The sequence below is a fragment of the Sorex araneus genome, chromosome 2, assembly GCF_027595985.1.
Source record: "Sorex araneus isolate mSorAra2 chromosome 2, mSorAra2.pri, whole genome shotgun sequence".
Taxonomy (NCBI): Eukaryota; Metazoa; Chordata; class Mammalia; order Eulipotyphla; family Soricidae; genus Sorex; species Sorex araneus.
Genome location: NC_073303.1, coordinates 52,454,484 through 52,476,465, shown reverse-complemented (window position 1 = coordinate 52,476,465; position 21,982 = coordinate 52,454,484). Strand labels below are relative to the sequence as shown.

Sequence of the window (21,982 nt, the reverse complement as noted above, 5' to 3'; positions counted from 1 at the left end):
GGAAACTCAGAAACAGGTGGACCTTCCACTAAAGATATTCTCTAGACTCTGCACTCCGTGGCCCCTTCTGAAACAGGTGACTTTCCTACAATAGTAGCGAGATAATATACAGAACAACAGAACAAAAAAGACCAACAAGTACTATAACTATAAAATATTCTTTTTCATGTGGTAGTTCATCATGAAAATATCTTACAGAATTTGTGAATTATTTTTTTCATATTTAATCATTTTGCTACTCTACAAGATTTTCTGGGTGGTTTGTTTGTTCGTTTGTTTTGCAGGATGAGAAATCACCCCCAGAAATTGCTCAGGCCTTACTCCTAGCTCAGAGCTCAGGGAACCTTGCCTGGTGTTCCGTGTCAACCACAGTTGGCTGGACACGAGGCAAACACCTTATGTTTGGTTTCGAACTCTTTTAAATTTTATTTTATTTTATCTGAACCACTACAAACTGTTATAAGAAGAGCTTTCTACACGGACTCTTGCAGCACCACACCTCAGCCCAAGGATCCATCTCCCTCTACCCCCGTCCATTGGCTCACGCACCTCTCCCTGGGCGCAGCTGAAGGCAAGCTCTGTTTCTGTTCCCCTTGGGCACTTATTATTCTCCCACAATAATTCTTCATATCCCAAAGATGTGAGAGACCATTCTGTGCCTGACCCTCTCGTTCTAACCTCACTCAACACGATGGCCCCAGTTCCATACAGGTAGCAGCCAACTGAATGAGTGAGTTTCTTCTTGCAGCTGATGAGTGCTCCACTGTGTACACGTACCACGATTTCCGTAGCCAGTCAATGGCCGTGGGTACTTGCACTGATTCCATGTTTTGTCTCTTGTGGAAGAGTACTGCAATGAATGTAGGCGTGGTGATGCTTTTCTGAATAGAGTTTATGATACCTTGGGATAGATGCTGAGAAGTGGCACTTCTGGATCAAGAAGCTCAATTCCCGGGTTTTGAAGAACTGTCCATATTGCTGGACCAATAGTGTCTCGTCGCCAAAGACACGTCTAGCTCGGCTGTCAGAAAGTGTAATACATATGTGTTTTTTAAATGTAATTTATGGATCTAGGTATGATACTCCCACACGGCAGAGCCTGGCAAGCTCCCTGTGGCGTATTCGATACGCCAAAAACAGTAATGATAGGTCTCATTCCCCTGACCCTGAAAAAGCCTCCAATCATTGGGAAAGACGAGTAAGGAGAGGCTGCTAAAATCTCAGGGATGAGCATAATAGAGATGTTACTGGTGCCCGCTTGAATAAATCGATGAACAACGGGATGACAGTGATACAGTGACAGTGATACAGGTATGATACAAAAGTCTTTAATCCATTCTTTTATTAGTTGTGTATGGTGTTAGAAAGAGGTCCTAGTAGGGATTTTATTTTATTATTTTTTAGCTTTAGAGCAACTAGTTTTCCCAGTACTAGAGGCTTTCCTTGCTCATAATAATATTTTTTGCTACCTTATCAAAGATCAGCTGTACCTATACGTGGGGAAGTCATTGGATCCTCAATTCTATTTTATTGATCTGGGAGTCTAACCTTATTCTACTATCACGCTATTTTGATAGCTATAGCTTCATAGCATAGTATAGTCTGCTTATGGGGAGGGGGTTACCGTTTCATATTAACTTGAAGATCATTTTTATCTATATCTTTAAAAACTTCGGGGTATTTTTACAGGGACAGCATGAGTGCGGCAAGCACCTCAGCCCTCACACAATCCTCTGCCCCCCTGTGCTATTTACTTTCAATATACTCAGTGTTAATGTATTGACATTGTGACTTTTGTGTATTCTGATTCAATTCAATTAAAAACCATGAGAGTGTTCAGTGCTAACCATGCTTTAAGAACTTGCTCTGTGTTCTCTCCACCTATTTATAGAGGTGGAACGGCGAAAACATCAGTGAAGGGATGTTTCGGTTTGCAAAAAGCCATGCATGCTGGAGTTATATAAAGGGATTACAGAACCAGTGGCTACAAGAATGCTCAAAATCCACTAGGAAAGTCAAATATAAACATCAAATAAAAAAAATATTTCACAAAATCTGCAGGATACATAGTACAGAAAAATAGGTTTGAATACTAGAAAATATATAAGACCACAGCATCCAAGCCAAATTAAGTCAATTGAAACAAATCACAGCAACCCCACCAATGGGGTCAACCTGAACACTCCAGGATCATGGAGGCTGGACAGAAAATATAGGCTTCAGTTGGTTATATTAGTAACAAATAAACCCATCTCTCACAAGTTCACAATTTTGTAAGAAAGACAGACAAAATCATATAAAATATCATCTAGGAGGTCTAATGAAAAATAGTAATTATGATTGAGGCATCTGAACAATTTGTAGAATGTGGTAGAATTAGTTGGCTCTTACATGATAAAATGTCTTTTAAGAGAGATAAGAAAGGGATTGGAATGATAGTACAGCAGGAAGGGCATTTGCCTTGCATGCAGCCAACCTGAGTTCAATCCCCAGGATCTCATATGGTCCCCCAAACACTGCCAGGAATAATTCCTGACTGCAGAGCCAGATGCAACCCCTAAGCATTGCTGGGTGTGACCCAAAAAGAGAGAGAGAGAGAGAGAGAGAGAGAGAGAGAGAGAGAGAGAAGAAAATTCTTTGAAATACTAAGCACCATAGAGATTAATGGTATTGAGAATCATGAGATTTCAGGATAAAGAGAAAATCATGCAGATGATAAGAACAAGAGCAATTATAATAAAATGGGTAAAAGTAAAGAAAATGTAGTTATAAACTTTATGAGTTGAGTTTTAAGAAAATCCAGTTGTATAAGTTTTCAAGAGAAATAGGGAAAAATGGTGACTAAATATTACCTATGTTGATACTATGATTTGATTTAAAGGTTTCATATATATCTGATCATTTACAGTCATGTATTAATAAATGCAACTTCTGATTTGTTCATTCTGAATATTCTATGTTAGAAATAACATGACAATTTATTTCAGTCTGTTCTGAGAAGCAGTGTGGGGTGGGGAGGTGAAGGAAATAAGAAGAGGGGAGGAAGAAAGAAAAGAGGTGAAAAGTATGACCAAAGTGGAAGAAAAGAGTAAAGATTTATTATCATGGAAATAGTTCTTTTGTCATGGAAGTTGCAGCTAACTAGAGGAAAATTTCCTCTTTTTTTTCATGTCACTCATTATTTGGTAAGAAGTTAATACACTGTTATTTTGAAAATACTCTAAGAATGTATTTTTAAGTCACTGTATGACTGTCATCCCATTGTTCATCAATTTACTCAAGCGGGCACTAGTAATGTCTCTATTACACTCAGCCCTGAGATTTTAGCAGCCTCTTCTTACTCATCTTTCCCAATGATTAGAGGCTCTTTCAGGGTCAGGGAAATGAGACCTATCGTTACTATTTTTGGTATATTTCAATATGCCACGGGTAGCTTGCCAGGCCGGGCTCTCCGATATTTTTAAGTATCCTTTGAATACATTGGTGTTCAATTAAAAAATACTATAAAACTTAAATTAAAATATTTATAAATTAAAATTAAAATTGAAATACTAATCACTGGTAGGGCATGCAGATGAAACCTTTTTATTGGTGGTAGGAATACAAAATGATTCAGCTCTTTTGGAAGACAATTTCACAGTTTCATTTGAAATTTTACATAGCCAGCTTACGATCCAGCAGTGAACCATAGGCATTCAATCAACTTTTAAATATTGTGCAAATCCTGCTCATGAATATTCCTAAGAACTTTCCTTATAATTTTCTTCAGTAGAAGAATGAATAAACAAACCATGATATATGTAAAGAATGACATATTATTCAGATAAAAGGATATTCCTATCAAGCCACAAAATATATAGTTAATCTTAAATGCTATTGCTACATGAAATAAGCCAGAAAAAAAGTCTCAATGCTGCATGATGCAAATTGCATAACATTTGGGCTAGGTAAAGAAATAAAGATAAAACACAACTATGGTTTCCAGGCGTAGATACAGGATAAGAGACGAATTGGTAAAGCATGGGGGAATATCTGTGCTTTTACCTTAGAGAAATTGCTTTTTCCTTTTTTACTGTCACCATTAATTACAGTGTTGCACAGTAATGACTGAGTGTCAAATGTCCAATGTCCCAACCCCAATCCCTCCATCCCTCCATCAGTGTCCCCCACAGCGTCCTCGTCCCCTCTAGCCCCAGCCTGTCTCTATGGCAGACACCTTCTTCCTCCTCTCAGCTGTGTTCCTGCGGAGTGACCCCTCCCCTGCACCACTGTCACTGTGCTCTCTTCCTGTCCTGCACCCTCCACTCCCCGGCAAGCGTCCCCTGGGGACCGGGTCTCATGCTCTTTGTACGGCTGTTTTGGGGCCCTTGTTCCCCTACTCTGTTTCTGTATATCCTGCAGGATCTGCATAGGGAACATTCTACAAGTGAAATTCTTCTGTCTGAGACTACAAGGATGGCTCCATGGCACAATACATTTCTCAAAATAGCCGTCAGTTTTGCAGCACGAAGGAAGGTCTTAACGCAAATTAATTGAACCGTGAAGCCCCTGGATTTGGTGAAGTGTGCCTTGCCCTGCGGCACCAGTCAGTGTTTGCCTGATAAGATTCTCTGGCACTTTCTGCTTCCGTCCTGGCCCCTCCAGCGTGGGGAGCCAGAGAAAGTGTGGGTGCAGCCGTGCCCACGAGGTCTTTTAGCTTCACCACAGTCACGGTCAAGGCCAAACTGGAGACCAGCGTTTGTGTGCAGGAGAGACACTTTCAGCGATGTTTGGAAATGAGGTATTGTCTGAAACTAATGTTTGATAGCCCTGAGAAAATTCAAGCTGTTCCCAGGTATGTTCCAGCACGTGACCTACATGCACGTGTGCCTGGGAACGTTATATCCCTGCAGTCCTGCTCTGGAGCCAAGAATTTCAGTGACAGTAATGACTCCCACATCCTTACTTTTTTCCTTTCGGAACAGATAATAATGAGATTTTTAAAAAATATATATAAACATGGTGATTCACAAGATTGTTCACATAGAAATGACATTTATTTCTGCCTTTTAATTTTTTTACCATGCCACATTACTGTACGAGTTTACTGTTTCTTTTCCTCTTCTTTTAGCACTCATAGTTTTCTAAGTATAGTAGCATGCCATCTGCAAATAGTGATAGCTTGATTCCTTTTCCAATATGGACTCCAAGAATATCTCTCTTTCTCCTCGATGTTGAATAATAGTGAGAGTGGGCAGACCTGTCTTGTAACAGACCTTAAACAGAGGCTTTCAATTTTTCACTACTGAATGTGATATTAGCAGTGGTTTTGTGATAGATGACTTTAATTTTACTGAGAAAAGTCCCTTCTTCTTCCCATTTTATTAAGTGCCTTTATCATGAATATATACAGCCCATTATGTTAATTGATCTGCATACATTAAAACATGAAGTCCTGAGACGAAAATCTTACAACCCTGGGAGAAATTCTAGTTGGTCTTTGACCTTCTACATGTACTGGGAGGTTTGGTTTGCCAACAAAGAGGTGAACAACACATACAAATAAAGCTATAAAATCACCCCTAAGGGGAAGAAAAGATGACAGAAGCCAATGGAAACACACATCCTCATAATTGATTAGAAGAATGTTGTCAAACAACAATCTTACCCTAAGTGCTATCTAGATGCAACAAAGTCCCTATACAATACTCGTGACTTTTTTTTTAACATACAGGCCAAAAATTAAAACTCACAGGAGTAACAAACGTCCCCGACGAAGAGCAAGCAGAGGCTGAGGATATGTGGCCTTGGCACTGCTGAGGTGGTGAAGGGTGACATGTATTTTCTCAACGTATTTTTAAATAAGATACATGGCATATATATTCAAGCATACATCATTGAAATCAACATACATATAAACTTCATTAAGTTCAAAACTAGACATGTATATTAACAAGAAATTTATCTGAACTGATAATGTTTCGAGAGGAAATAAATAGATGATACACGAAATATGTTTTTATAACACATAATATGCTCGTTACCTATTTTTCTTCATTTTTTGGCCTTTACATTTTATATATGGGATGTTTAAAAATCAAGTGTTGCTATATTGATGACTGTATTTTTGTCTATGTAGCACTGTTGTCCTGTTGTTCATCGATTTGCTCGAGTGGGCACCAGTAACGTCTCCATTGTGAGACTTTTTGTTATTGTTTTTGGCATTTCGAATATGCCACGGGTAGCTTGCCAGGCTCTGCTGTGAGTGCGGTATACTCTCGGTAGCTTACTGGGCTCTCCGAGAGGGACAGAGGAATCAAACCCGGGTTGGCCACATGCAAGGCAAACGCTCTACCTGCTGTGCTATCGCTCCATTCCTTTTGTTTATGTAGTCACTATAAATTTACAATAATATTCATAACAGGGCTTAATGTATACAATGTTCCAACATGCCCCTCCCCCCACTAGAGTCTCTGCTTGCCTCTAGTATTGTCTTAATTCCCATCCTGACTGCCCCCTAAACCCCCCCACCCCCGACAATGTACCTCCCCCCTTTTCTGTAGTGGTGGTTTCAGTTCTGTTTTACTCCCTTGCCATGGATCTACACATCCCCACAAATGAGCGAGATCATTAACTCCCATTAAGATCTTTGGAACAATCTCCCTCCCTTTTTCATGTATAATAAATATGCAACCTCTCCAGGGCTCCATTCAGCGTTGCAGCTTGTGAGACTGAGATTATAGAGACTGGGATTTCACTCTGCTAAAGTGAAATTTAGAGAGCACTGTAAGGGGAAGTTCAAAGGAGGAAACAGATGACCTTGCCCACAGAGCAGTAACTTTGATACTTATTTCCAGCACAGTCCTGTTTTGGCCCCACTTCTCTGGTTTTCTGTCCTATTCATTTAATTTTTCCACACGGGCTTCAAAATAAAGACACAAGAATTTAGGAATCACGAGGTTCCCAGAGTTTTTGATGTCCACTTAGTGTGGAGGATTTACGGAAATAAGAGACAATGAGGAGATGCCCAAGAGGTTCTAGGGCACCCACCACTGCTTCCAAAAGAAAGTCCTCTCTTTTACCTACTGGGCTTCTGTATGAGGCTTTACTTGAATAAAAGGTCAAATTACTAAAAAAATGCTCTAGCTCTGAAAAATCATTTGAAAACCACTGACAATACAGAGTGCATCTGGGGAACTAGTATTTGTTATTTTTCCATTCTATGGAAACAAGCATTTTCTGAGTTTACTCTCATTATAAAAAGTACTGTCGAGAATGAAAAGAAACATTACTAGAATTTGAACGATTAGGGATTGAGATAGAGAATCGAAGTAACAATATATTAGCAAAATATTTCTATTGGGTACTAATAGTTTTGAAATAAATGAGCACAATATGGATTCCATGTATAAATATTTGTTAACCAGAATAAATTTAGATATGGTTGCGATGAATTCTAAGTGACTCTATATCTCCCCTTAATTACAGAGAACTCAGCCTAGAAGTCTATTAATATACAACTTGTATGATTACATACAGTCCTGGAATGTTATTCTTATAACACTCCCCCACACTTAAGAACTTTCTGGCATTGTAAATTTAATTTAATATGATTTTATGCACATGATTTTATATATAAACAAGAATATACTTGCAAATGTCATCATTCCTCTAAACATAATAGATGATAATGTATTTTTTTATTCTTACTAAATTCACACGCTACAAGTTCTTATACTACCAAAAATATATATATACTTCAACAGTATTCAGAAGGTAGACCTAGTAACTTCAATTTTACACTTTGGCAGCCAGGTTCTAGTCTGTAACAAGCAGAATAACTGTGAATCCTGCCAAAGGTAACACTTGTCCTGAAGCCAAGGTCAGAGGTCACATTCAGGGTGCTTCACCTACACTTGCATTCTGTTTCAGGAGGTATGTATGATTTATTTTACCAATTTAACACTGTTACATCATTTGTTATGAATTGAAAACAAGGTACATGGTAGAACTGTAGGCTTTAGTCCTGTGAAAGACTTAAGAAACGCTTTGCAAAGACCCTTTGGATTGTCCCATATTGCACCCTTCCCATAGGCTCCCCGTGGCACTGAAATAGTTTCTCCCCCCAGTTAGGGGTTAGAAACTCCCAAGGTAACAAAGTCTTTGAAAAAGAAATTCATAATTTTGATTTCACTTAATGAAGCTCATTAAAAACAACATGAATTCAATTTAGTCATTGAAAAAATAAATTACGAGTAAATAAATAAAATTTTCTCTGCTTATGCCAGGAAAGTTATTTTCAAGTGTTATGTTGTAAAGTAGGTAATGTGGTTCATAAGGCAAACTTAGAGAAAAATGTTCTGCTTTAGAGTTCTAGGGAATCAAATATATTCACTTTTTATAATGTTTTATGAAAAAGCACAGTCTTACCTTAATTTAGAGCAGTATCTTCCTTGTTCGGAGGTCACTTCTTTGTCAATGTCAACATTCTGAAGAATATTCTAGAGGAAGAAAGCAAAAATAAGAGATTCCATAAATATGAAACTAGAAAGAAGATGTCTCTGAATTAAATTTATTCACTTGGTTCATAAGAAAAATATGTATTTCATTTATACGTACATAATTCTTTAACATTCCTTTACTAATTTCTAGAAGTTACTCAAGTTGTTAATGAGCAAGAAACAAAATAACAGGTATCTTCACAATGCCATTGGATTACGCTCTACAGGATACATTTTGTGGAAACTGCCTTTAAGAGACTACAAAGGGAATTTGAAAATTTGTTCCTAATTCTCTCTACCTTTCATTGATCTTTAGATCTAAGCTGAAAATACTGAAGCTATTCAAATTAGATTCCAAGTTTGTTACTGATAAGAGTTAAAAACCATTATTTTGAGGGGCAGACTATTGATTTGATACCAATAAGTCATGTTTTAAAAATATTTATTAGTTTATTTTAATTGAATCACCATGAGATATATAGTTACAAAGCTGATCATGGTCAGGCTTCAGTCATACAATGACCCAATACCCATCCCTTGCCAGTGTACATTTTCCAGCACCAATGTCCTCAGTATCCCTCCCTCTCCCCCTGCCCCACCCCTCCCCCTGCCTCTATGGCAGATAATTTCCCTCTTACTCTCTCTCTGCTTTATGGACACTATGGCTTGCAATACAGATACAGAGAAGTTACCGTGTTTGGTCCTTTATCTACTTTCAGCACACATCTCCCATCCCGAACGATCATTCCAATCCTCACTGACTTAAGGATCCCTTCTCTATCCCAGCTGCCTTCTCCCCCCAGCTCCTGAGGCAGGCTGCCAACCGTGGAGCAATCTCCCTGGCCCTTGTGTCTACTGTCCTCGGAATCAGCTTAATTAAGGAGGCAAAGGACTTATACAAAGAAAGCGGCTATCTTAAGAAGTGAGAAGTCATAGAGAAGTCAAGAAAGCGGACAATGAGTGCATAGGTCTTGCTCGTTTAAGATAGATGCCTGCTGTAGTAGATGTGTTCAGATCCTCAGTTTGATACTTATTTTGAAAGAAGTCTCTGCTACTGCCTTTTGTGAGGTGGTGAGGGGCCCCAGGGGCCACTCCTAGGAATATCTAGAGCTGGGCAGGCCCAGGAGTGCTGGGGCCATCAGGCGCATCCCCGATGAAGCTTGTTGAAGATTTTAATTTTGGACATTGAGCTCAGAGTCTACCTGCAAGATATGTGCTACTTTTAATACGATCCTATGAGATATAAATGATTTCCACACTGGAAAGCAAAACCTCGAAAAATCAGCTTCTGAAGAGTGTTAGGTATAATGCTGGAATGATTCTTACCCCTTGACAAATCTCTCCTGTGATTTCTTCATAATGATTATGGATAGAAATTGTGAATAATAAATTTCAGTCCTATTGTAAGGTTCCAATTAAATATAAGATGAAGAAGTTTCAAAACTGAAATTTCCCAGGACAGAGAACTGAGTTCATTGATTTGAGGAAGATTATCGTGGGTGACCACATTTACTCAGGATGGAGTCCCTGCAAAGAGCCCGAGCTTGACCTTGAACAGCTCCTCTTGCCTGGTTTAAAGACACTCTTTTCTTGGGAAGGACAAATGCCAGGAGCATAAAGAAGGTGGCCAAAGCAACCACAAATAGCATTGGTTGACAAGCAATAAGAAAGTGGGAAAATCAGACAAATACTCCGAACTAGATTCTGCCTTTAAAAAAAAACTGTCAATTTTTTTTTTAAAGAGAGAAATAAAGGGGTCAGAATGATAGCACAGTGGAGAGGACGTTTGCCTTGCATGCAGCCAACCTGGGTTCGATCCCTGGCACCCCATATGGTCCCCTGAGCACTGCCAGGAGTGATTCCTGAGCGAAGAACCAGGAGTAACCCCTGAGCATAGCTAGGTGTGACCCAAAAAGCTAAAGAGAGAGAGAGAGAAAGAGAGAGAGAGAGAGAAAGAAAAAAATTAACTTATTTAATGTATGTCAGAATATTGGAATTCGACCATAAGATAGTATATCTTAAATAACATTAGTTCATTCAGGAATTTTCAACATAATGTAAGAACTTATTATTACTGATAACAAGACTTGTGAGCTTTAAACTTTTGTTCCGGACATGCAAGCATACTTCAAAAGTATTTCTTGGGGTGGAGAGAGAGTTCAGAGACTAAAGTGCTTGCCTTGCACCTCAACAAGCACAGGCTGACCCCCAATATTTCATATTAACTCTAGTCACTGCCCAGAATGATCTCGGAGTGCAGTCAGGAGTAAGCCCATACCAGCACTGGGTCTGGCACAAACGTGCACGCACACACACACACACACACACACACACTCACACACACACACACACACACACTCAAACACACACACACCATAAAAAATGCCTTTTTTTATGTACATAAAAATGTACTTTTAGTACAAAGTAACTTTAATTTTTTTCCCAACAGCTCTACAGGCTTATATAAAAATAGAAGCTCTTTTCTCTGAGTGATGCATTCAAAAACAGCAAGATGGCTATTTGCTTATCTCTTCATCATAAACACCCTGTCATTAGCTTTGTGCTTGATATATGCCTTTGCCTTCATTCTCTTTGACTGCCAATAGTAGGAAGATTAAGCTAATACATCGTTACTGAGACGGAAAAGAAAATTGTTTCTCTATATAAATTCTTATCCCCAACATATTAACCGTGTTTGTGAGTCTTAATTCTTCATTAGAGTATAATTAGAGCTTCACATTAGAAACTTAATATGCAGTGCTATCCAGTTTAAGTGATTTAAAATTTGATCCTTTGCATTTTTTTGCAGTAAAAGACATTTCTTTAGGCTCTCTCTCCAATCTAATTATCAATTTAGCATCATAACGATGTACATAAATTTACCAGCCACCTTTTGAATACAGAAATAATAATGGAAATTATGTTTATGTGCAACAGTGTATGGTCTTACAGAAGCATTCACAGTGAGATAATCAAAACAACCAAGCTGAAAAAAAACCTGAAAGGTAATCCAATAAAAATAAATGAAGATGCCATTTTCCTTACTGCAAAGAACATGTCCTGATAGCATATTTGTGGATCAGCATGTTTATAAGCTGTGGTAACTTTGGAAATAAGAGACTATCATTGTGGGGCTAGAGCAATAATACAGTGGTTAGAGTTCCTGGCTTGCATGCAGCCAAACCAGGTTTGATCCTTAGGTTTATAGAGTGATTCCTGAATACAGAGACAGGAGTAAGCCCTGGGCACCACAGGGTGTGGCTTCCCCTCCCTATAAAAAACTAAGGCTCGCCTACGGGCATGTGCACTCGCGGGCTCTCCGGGCAGCTATGTCTCACCGCCCGCGTTCAGTGCTCTGGAACTGCTGTGTATGGGCTGGATCAGGACAGCCGTTGGCCAAGGACCGGCGAGGGAAGAACGAGGACCAAGCTGGTTGCTGATTAGTTACCGTTTATTCAGTCTTCCATCTTTCTCATCTCCCACACTCCCAGCTCCGGCCTCTCTGGATCAACTGCTGCCACCCTCTTCTCTAGTCTCTCCTCCTCTTCTCTCTCCCACCTTGCCCTCTAGGCTACACCCAGCCAGGTAGCAAAATCAACATAAAAAAGCCCTTCCTGAGGGCAGGGCATTCCAAAGCCCTTCCTGACTCTTAAGGTTTTTTTCCTTTCCTTAGTCCAAACACTATTAACATCTTAATATGAGTTATTTTTGTATGGACATAGCAAGAGATACATTGAGGCTTGCAAGGCAGCTCTCCTGGCAATATCTTGCCACAGACTCAGACTACAGCACTCAGGCCAGATGAATCATTCCTCACCCTAGCAGGGTCCAAATCTAGTTATCACTGTTTGGATCATGACAACATTTGTCCATGATCAAGCTCTTAACTTATAGTTAAGCATTAGGCACTTTGGCCAGGCCCATCTCGATGCCAGGGTAGCACACAACTCACCGCTTGCCCTGGGTCCATCTCATCCCTCGTGGGGACCCTGCTTTTGGGGGTGCTAGGAAGTAAGGGCAGCTGAGGCTTAGGTTGAGAGAACAGATGCCCAGGAGGAAAATATCATGTAGAGTCAAATGACATAAGGTTACAAAAGCATAGCATTTGCTACAGTCTTCCTGTGTCCATACAGAAAGGACATGGCTCTGAATAAACTATGCAAAGGACTCAAGGAGAAGAGAAAAACAATGTTTACAAGTCAACAGAACACTAAGAAAGAAGCTACAAATAAACAAGAAGGAATGGGAGCACTGTAACGGGAGTAACCCAATAAACCTAAACTACCTGAGGCTATGTTATCCTACACCTCCCCAAATATTAAAAATAACAAAAATAAGATTCAGGGCTGGAGAGATGCGTAGGAGCTGCAGGTCCTTGCCTTGCTCCTACCAACGCTGGTTTGCGGCTACAGTGCCTCCTAGGTCCTGGTGCACAGCAAGCACCATTTCTGAGCACAAAGCCTGGAGCAGTCCTGAGCACCACCATATGTGGCCCCCAGACAAATGAATAAATGGGTTTAAAAATATGATAGTTGGCCATATTGGCATGAAGCATCATTAAAAACTAATCAAAACAGCTTCCAACAGGAGAGAGAACTTACTTCAGATTCCCACCAAGCCTTGGGGGGGGGGTCTTTATAGTTATTACGAGACACTTGCTAGGCTTTGAATTATTCCAATTATATAAGAATTCAAGCCCTAAGAAGCTCACAGAGAACTCTGTTCCTAGTATTTCATCTGCTTGTCTGGGAACCAGTGACACACCCAGATAAATGAACATCAATTACTGTTTCTTGGAATTGAACCCTTGACTGTCATACAAACCAATTTGTTATCATATATGAATTAATTTGAAGTACTATTGTATTCATTAATGATTTAATCTGAAATTAATAATTTACATAAATACAAATATGTCGAATTTATAAAAATGAATATCTCAAAACATATACAGTTCTTTTTAAAAATAATTTTAATTTAATTAAAAAATGTGATTTACAAAAGTCATTGATAGCTGAGTTTTAGGTATACAATATTTCAACACCAATCCCACCTCCAGTGTCAATTTTCCTCCTGAAGAATTCCCATATTCCAATATCATTCCCACATGTGTCGGCGAAAACTTTGAAGAAAATAGTTTTTGTTTGACAAAAAAAAAATTGGCAAAAAATTGTTAGGCAGAAGAACCCTAAATTACATGGAGATCAAAATGTGGTAATGGCATTATAGACTTTTTGTTAAGCAATTAAAAGTAATAAACTAATTTCTACTTAAACTTCTTTTTCATAATAAAATTTTCACGGTCAGAGCCATAGTACAGTGGGTTGTGCACTTTACTTACATGTGCCCTACCTAGATTCAATTCCCAGCATCCCACATGGACCCCAGAACACCCCCAGGAGTGATCCCTGAGTATAGAGTCAGGAGTAACCCCTGAACATCGCTGGGTATGGCCCCAATACAAATCAGAAACAAACAAAACCTTCATCCCCTCGAATATATGACCATCTAATCTTTGATAAGGGAGCAAAAAAGGCGAAGTGGAGCAAGGAAAGCATGTTTAACAAATTGTGCTGGCAAAACTGGACAGCTACATGCAAAAAAATGGGCTTAGACCTCCACCTATCACCAAATGGGCTTAGATCTCCACCTATCACCATGTACAAAAGTCAGATCAAAATGGATTAAGGACCTCAACATCAGACCAGAATCCCTAAGGTACATTGAAGACAAGGTTGGCAAAACCCTCCACGACATTGAAGCCAAAGGTATCTTCAAAGCTGACATGCCACTGGCCAAGCAAGTGAAAACAGAGATAAATGAATGGGACTATCTCAAACTAAGAAGCTTCTGCACCTCAAGAGAAACAGTGACCAAAGTACAAAGACAATCTACAGAATGGGAAAGGATATTTATGCAGTACCCATCCGATAAAGGGTTGATAACAAGGATATACAATGCACTGGTTGAACTCCACAAGAAGAAAACTGCCAACCCGATCAAAAAATGGGCTGATGAAATGAACAGAAGCTTTCCTAAAGAAGAAATCCGAATGGCTCAGAGGCACATGAGAAAATGTTGCACATCACTAATCATCAGGGAAATGCAGATCAAAACAACCATGAGATATCATCTCACACCACAGAGACTGGCCCACATCCCAAAAAACAAAAGCAACCGGTGTTGGCATGGATGCGGGGAGAAAGGGACTCTTCTTCACTGCTGGTGGGAATGCCGACTGGTTCAGCCCTTTTGGAAAACAATATGGACGATTCTCAAAAAATTAGAAATTGAGCTTCCATTTGACCCAGCAATACCACTCCTGGGAATATATCCCGGAGAGGCAAAACGGTATAGTAGAGATGGCATATGTATTTCTATGTTCATTGCAGCACTGTTTACAATAGCCAGAATCTGGAAAAAACCAGAGTGCCCCAAAACAGATGACTGGTTAAAGAAACTCTGGCACATCTACACAATGGAATACTATGTAGCTGTCAGAAAACATGAAGTCATGAAATTTGCATATAAATGGATCAACATGGAATGTATCATGTTGAGTGAAATGAGTCAGAAAGAAAGAGACAGACATAGAAAGATTGCACTCATATGTGGAATATAATGTAACTGAGAAGTACAAGTTGGCAACGATGCAACTTCTGGCAGATATCTCTCTGGACTTAGTTACTAAAATACTAAAATACAGAAACCCAAAACTGAGAGGCCGCTAAGTGTGGTCACTCGACCTCATACCTCTTCATCCTCAGCAATGGAAAACAAATTATCTAATGCTTCCTTTTCAGCAGGTCTGACATTAGGGGAGAGACTCTCCAAACAATAATAGTGAGTTTTGTTGAAATATTGTATGCAATCAAAGTGAAAGTAAAGTGAAATTTATTAGTTACACAGGCGGTGGGGGAGGGGCTAAGGGTGGAGGGGCTAGGGGCGTCGGGGGGGTTAGGGGTGTGGGGGCGGGGTGGAGCTATACTGGGATTCTTGGTGGTGGAATATGAGCACTGGTGAAGGGATGGGTATTCGAGCATTGTATAACTGAGATTTAAACCTGAAAACTTTGTAACTTTCCATATGGTGACTCAATAAAAAATTTAAAAAAAAAAACCTTCAAATTACACTGAAAAATTTAGAAGTGACAGTAAAAGCAGGAAGTAAACTGAAATTCATTTGCAATCCTGCTAGGTAAGACTGTTGTTATTTTGATTTGTGTATTTAAGATGATATATTTATTATTGTTATTTTGATTATAGATTTAATATTGTTATTTTGATTCATGTATCTAAGATTATAGATTTACTGTTGCTATTTTGATTTGTAGACTTACTGTTGTTTTGATTAATGTATTTAAGATTATATATTTACTGTTACTTTGATTTATATAAAATGGCATTAGGTAATTGTGCATAGTTATGTTTACTTGTGAGAACTTGCATGAGTTTGTTTGACTCTATAAAACTGAGGTTCAGTGAAAATTTGGGGACATCCCTGTCTGTGCTCAGGACTTAGGCCTGACTCTCCGCTCAGGAGTTACCCCTCACAGGGCTCCTGGGGCACCTCAGTGCCAGGGAAGCACCTTGGATCAGCCCTGTTCAAGGTCCCACCTGCCACCCTGTGGCTCTGCCCCCATTGTTTTGTTTCTCATTCAATGAACAGAAAAACATAACTGACCCCCCTTAGAGAGCACTGAAGAGGCTGAGTGCTTCACTTCTTACCATAATGCTCAACTCACACTGTCACTGTCACTGTCCTCCCGTTGCTCATCGATTTGCTGGAGAGGGCACCAGTAACGTCTCCATTGTGAGACTCGTTGTTACTGTGTTTGGCATATCGAATATACCACGGGTAGCTTGTCAGGCTCCGCTGTGCGGGCGGGATACTCAGTAGCTTGCTGGGCTCTCCGAGAGGGAGGAGGAATCGAACCTGGGTTGGCCACATTCAAGGCAAACACCCTACCCACTGTGCTACATGAACTAAACTCACACCAGAACTAAATAAATGATACTTTAAAATAAACCTACAAGCTGGTTAGTTTTACTGGTGATAACTAAATGCTCATTCCAATATCTAAATAAGCATAATTTTATCCCTTTAATACTTTATATTCATAATTTGACAATACATGTTGCATTCATATTTCAGTTTAACTATATTGTTTCTTTTACATTTTTCTTCTAAATGTATTATATACATTTAACTTTCATTCTTAGTTGCATCAGAGAAAGATATAGCTAAAATTCCAATCAGACTAAAGGTTTATATAACCAATATTAAATGCTAATGTTCAATGTCATGGACATAGAACATGGTAGTCAATTTTACTCTTTAAAATCACATTTATTTTAATTCAAAGATTTGAACTTATAAGTAAATGCAACAATGACTTATTTTGTGCCTGCTACATACCAACAACTACACTATATATAAGAAATACAGAAGTAAACTAAAATTTGCATTCCTGTGATTGGGGGGACTGGGGACTGAACTGGGGTCAGCAGCTTGCCGGATGCTCCTTCCTGCTGTATTATCTCCCCAGACCTACCTGCTCACATTTCACACTATTAATTAATTAACTTATTTTTGGCTCGGGGACACCCAGTGGTGCTGAGGACTTACTCCTGGTTCTGCACTCAGGGATCACTCCTGTCAGGGCTTGGGGAACCAGATTGGGCACGGGAGACCCTTACCCACTATACTATTATTCTGGCCCCTAGACTATTAATTTTAAATATAGGTTAATTTATAGCAAAACGCTAAGCTTTGGATCAGATAAAAGGTGTGATTGTAACAGTTTCTGTTTCAAGGACTAATAGAATAGTAGAAGCATTACACTGTAGCACTGTTGTCCCATTATTCATCAACCTGCCTGGGCAGGCACCAGTAACATCTCTATTGTGAGGCTCGTTACTATTTTAGGCATATCAAATATGACACGGGTAGCTTGCCAGGCTCTGCTGTGCGGGCGGGATACTTTCAGTAGCTTGCCGGGCTCTCCACAATGGATGGAGGAATCGAACCCTGGTCGGCCACATGCAAGGCAAATGCCCTACCCGCTGTGCTATAGCTCCAGTCCAGTAGAAGCATTAAATAGTAAATTACCTTGGGGTTATTTAATAAAGTGTCATAAATTTGGTGATTTATAAAACATATTTTTCAAAATTTTTGCAGTCTAAATATATAAAAATATATTCAAAAGTTCCAGCAGTGTAGATGTCATTCTAGATCATTCTTATGGGTTGGCTATCTGTTTCTTTTTCTCTCTATGTGCATGTCTCCTTCTTTTGTCTTTTTTTCAGTCTCCAAGACAGAGATCAGGCTCTGATGTCTCTTCTTGGCTCCACTATTTTATATCACCAAAACCTAATAACCCCCCAAAGCACTCATCTCACCGTTTTACAACATTGGTTTCTGGGGCTCCAATATTAGAGTTCACGGTAACCTGAATTCAGTCCACTGTAGCAAGAATCTAAGCCAAATTCAAATGAAGTTTCGGACTAAATCCAATATTTTAAATGATGAGGGATGAAGTTCAGAAAAAAAGTTAACAATATTCTGAACAGGGTTATGGGCCTCAACTGTCATTAGGCCACCAGGTATTCAGGGTGACAATTTCACCTGTTGAGATTTTATGCAATTTTACAATTCAGTTTTTATAACTGTGGTTAGTAGCATTAGAATAACATTCAGAGGTAGTAATTCTCTGGATATTTGTTGTTAGATAATTCAGAAAGTTCGTCTGGCTTTGGCTATAGTTGAATCAGTGGAAGTGAATGAATCACCCTGATTATTCCCACATGCGTGGTTAATAACGGAGCAGATGAAACAGAATTGTGGAAATTACTAACACCTACCAGAGACAGAGGAAATAGTTTTTAATGTAAATTAACATGTAATGGGGTGAAAACAGTAATAAATAGTGGCATCGTGCCAAGTAAATGGTGGGTTGTGGTGTTAACTCTAGCAAAGATTAGCTAAATGAAGAGATTGCATTCAAGTATTCCTTTGGATCTGGCAAATAGACTCTTCCGGATTCATTGAAAAATGGTTTAAGTGAAATTCTGTAAAAATAAATGTGACCATCAAGTGTAGAAACTTATTCTTGCTATGGTTAGATAGGGGATTGTAAATTTTCTTTTAAAAATTAACTATTTACACTGAGAGGTAAGTATATATATTTGTAAAGAAACAATGTTCAAACATTATATGAAGATAGCATATAGAGAGGAGGTATTTGAGGAACAGTGTGATTCTGGAGAATTAAAATTCAGAACCCAGGTGAAGGTATTCACTTTAGGCAAAACACTAACATGATTCTGTAGCACTGTAGCACTGTCGTCCCGTTGCTCATCGATTTGCTCAAGCAGGCACAAATAACGTCTCCATTGTGAGACTCGTTACTGTGTTTGGCATTTTGAACATGCCACGGGTAGCTTGCCAGGCTCTGCCATGCCACGCAGGATACTCTCGGTAGCTTGCCATGCTCTCCAAGAGGAACGGAGGAATCGAATCCGGTCAGCTGTAGGCAAGGCAAATGCCCTACCTGCTGTGCTGTCGCTCCAGTCCATGATTCAAACTTTAAAAAAAAATCTAGCTTTTGCTATAGTCTTTGAATGGTTTAAGAGTAATTTAATCATACTTGTTTTCCCTTTGCAATAAAAAGGATAAAAAAGGGTTGCTTCCCGGAGTCCCAGTGAGAAACAAAAATTCAATTACTTCAGTACAGTACTAAGTCTGGAAAAAATCATTTCTGGGAGACTCATATTCACCTTTCTTCAAGGCCATTTGCTGGAAGCGAAGTGTGGGGGGAGTTGAGTACAAAACCCCGTCAAGGACGATAGTGTGTGAACTGAAAATCAAATGGAGCAGAGGGGCTGGTGACCACAGCAGAACAGAAGAACCTGAAAGTTGCATTAGCAGCTTGAATTAAAAAGAAAAATAGAGAGGTACAGTCCAAAGGATCATTAAAGAGAATAAAGAAACAGTGAAAATAACATCTAAGCTATACGGTCCAGCAGCCAGACGACACCATTTCCTTAGAGAGGTCCTAAGAGTAGACAAAATGGACAGAATTTTTACTAGAAAAAAAATATTTGGCCAACGCATTTGCAGCCATGCCACATCTCCCACCTCAGAGCACTCATAATCCAAGAGTACCACTCCACATTTCACGGGGCTTAACGTAGAAAGCAGCCAATCTGATCTGAGAGGGAAACATATTTTTACAGTGCTTTTGTAGGTAAGCACACAAGGCTCAACCTTTAACAGCATGTTAGTGATCTCTTATATGGGGCTTAATGGTCCCTGGGTGAAATACAACTGTCTTCACACACTTTCCTCTAAGGAAACTTTTCTGGAGCATTTTCAGCAGCTTATTCGTGACAAACAGTACAAATCAAATTATTTCGATTCTGCCTTGGGGCAGGGGTTGGGGTTCGAGATTAAAAACATCCAAAATATGGTGGTGGGAAGGTGTCATGGTGTTAGGATTGGTGTCCGAATATTGAATGTAACCAAATATTGTGAACTACTTAATAAAAGTGAAATTAAATATTTTTTAAAAAAATTTTAAAGAAAAAAGAAAAAGTATTTGGCCAAAACTTCCCTGCGCTATGGCAAGAGGTAGGCACGCGGATTCAAGAAGCTCAGAGCAATAGTGGAGCAAGCATGGCACCTGCCTTGCGGGGGCTGACCTGGGCGGCCCTCAGCGCCCAGAGGGCCTTGAAGCCCACCAGAAGTGACCCCTGTGCACAGACAGAGCCAGGAGGAATCCCTGGGCACCACAGCTGTAGCACAAAAACAAAAAAAAATAAGCAGAAAGCTCCAAGGGCTCCGAAGTAAATAAGAGTAAGCGGATGTTCACCAATGCATATCATACTTAAAATATCAAAACTAAGAAACAGCAACAAGAGTGAAGTGAAATATGTATTTTTTGTTCTTCTAGCTATAGCTAATTAAAGTGCAGAGAGAATTCAAAATTTAGATCTGTGCAATAGTTTCTTGACTTCGAGCCAGTTTCATGACTTTCACTCATGGAGCCGGGGGCAGGGGGAGCCCTTCCCACCCGGGGGGCCCAGCTCTGGCCGCTGACCCCCACTGCCCAGGCACTGTCATGCTATAGGCCGTTTTCTGGACCACGCGACAGCAACACTTCCTATCCATTTTCCATAATTAAACACCATAACATGGTGATGGAGTTCAGACAGTAGGCAACAACCCCCCCCCCCACACACACACACACACCTCTCGGAGAGCCCAGCAAGCTACTGAGAGTATCCCGCCTGCTTGGGCAGAGCCTGGTAAGCTACCCGTGGCGTATTTGATATGCCAAAAACACTAACAATAGGTCTCATTCCCCTGACCCTGAAAAGAGCCTCCAATCATTGGGGAAGATAAATAAGGAGAGGCTGCTAAAATCTCAGGGCTGGGAGGAAGAGAGATATTACTGGTGCCCACTGGAGTAAATCAACGAACAATGGGATGACAGTGACAGTGACAATAGTTTCCTTAGTAAAGACTCCTACATGATATACTTCTCACTAAAAAATTCTATTGCTACAATTTAAAATTCCATTGGCACTAAATACTTGAGTGAGAACTAATTAACACACCCATAAATAAATAAAATCCCTGACGTCCACTTAAGGAACTAGTAATAGGGATAATGGTAACACTAAATGTATCAACTCCTTCTATTTAATATGTTTTCTAATAATCATTAAGGCATTTGAGACTGTTGAAGAGGATAAGATAAAGGAGTCGAAATGCCTATGTATAAAATCTTGCATGAAATTACTTCAAACAATGTTTTTAGCCAGAATTTAACTTTACTCTAGAGGAACAATTGATTACTAAGTTCCTGACAACAGAAGTTTACTGCCATAGATGTTAACCTCTTTGCCACCTACAATGAAAATAAACCTCCATAATTTATTTGTTATTCACAGGATCTCCTCTAAGCCAAAATCAAGATGTAACTTTTGAAATAGTAAGTTGGACTATAACATATTTAAATCAGCAATATAAGAACTTTTAGGCATAGCTTCTCTATTAGGTAAGTAACCATTTTATAGTTTACTTAGAAAATTGTGCACCAGAAAAATAAGCTAACATATTTTAAAAAACAACTACATACAACTACAGCAAGAAGAATTTGTGATCTAATTCCAAACTCTTTTATAAATTACATTTCGGAAAATTATACTAATTATTTCACCTCCTCTTTGACAATAAATCCTTTCTTTTTCAGTCTTTTTCTGTCTACCATGCTGTTTGCAGAAAAAAATAATGCTTAAACATGTGGGGCCAATTTCTTTAGAAATTTGGCAACAATTTTCTCCATGACTGCCTAGCACAAATGGAAGGCAGGAAACCCCTTTGGAGGCAATTTGGCATATAAATTGGGTAATTTTCTGCCTTATTTACTAATAAGTTGAAGCCATGTCAATAATTTATAAGCAGATGCTTAAAAGTAGTGCTTCAATGTCTGACTC

At 39.3% G+C, this 21,982-nt stretch overlaps 1 protein-coding gene across 1 annotated transcript in view; it reads right to left on the bottom strand.

Annotated features, from left to right (window-relative positions):
- Positions 1 to 21,982, bottom strand: part of SNTG1 (syntrophin gamma 1) — a 407,706-nt gene that overhangs the window by 287,548 nt on the left and 98,176 nt on the right. The window contains exon 2 of the mRNA XM_055126797.1: positions 8,410 to 8,480. The gene's annotated coding sequence lies outside the window, so the exon portion shown is untranslated. The remainder of the gene's footprint in view (positions 1 to 8,409; positions 8,481 to 21,982) is intronic.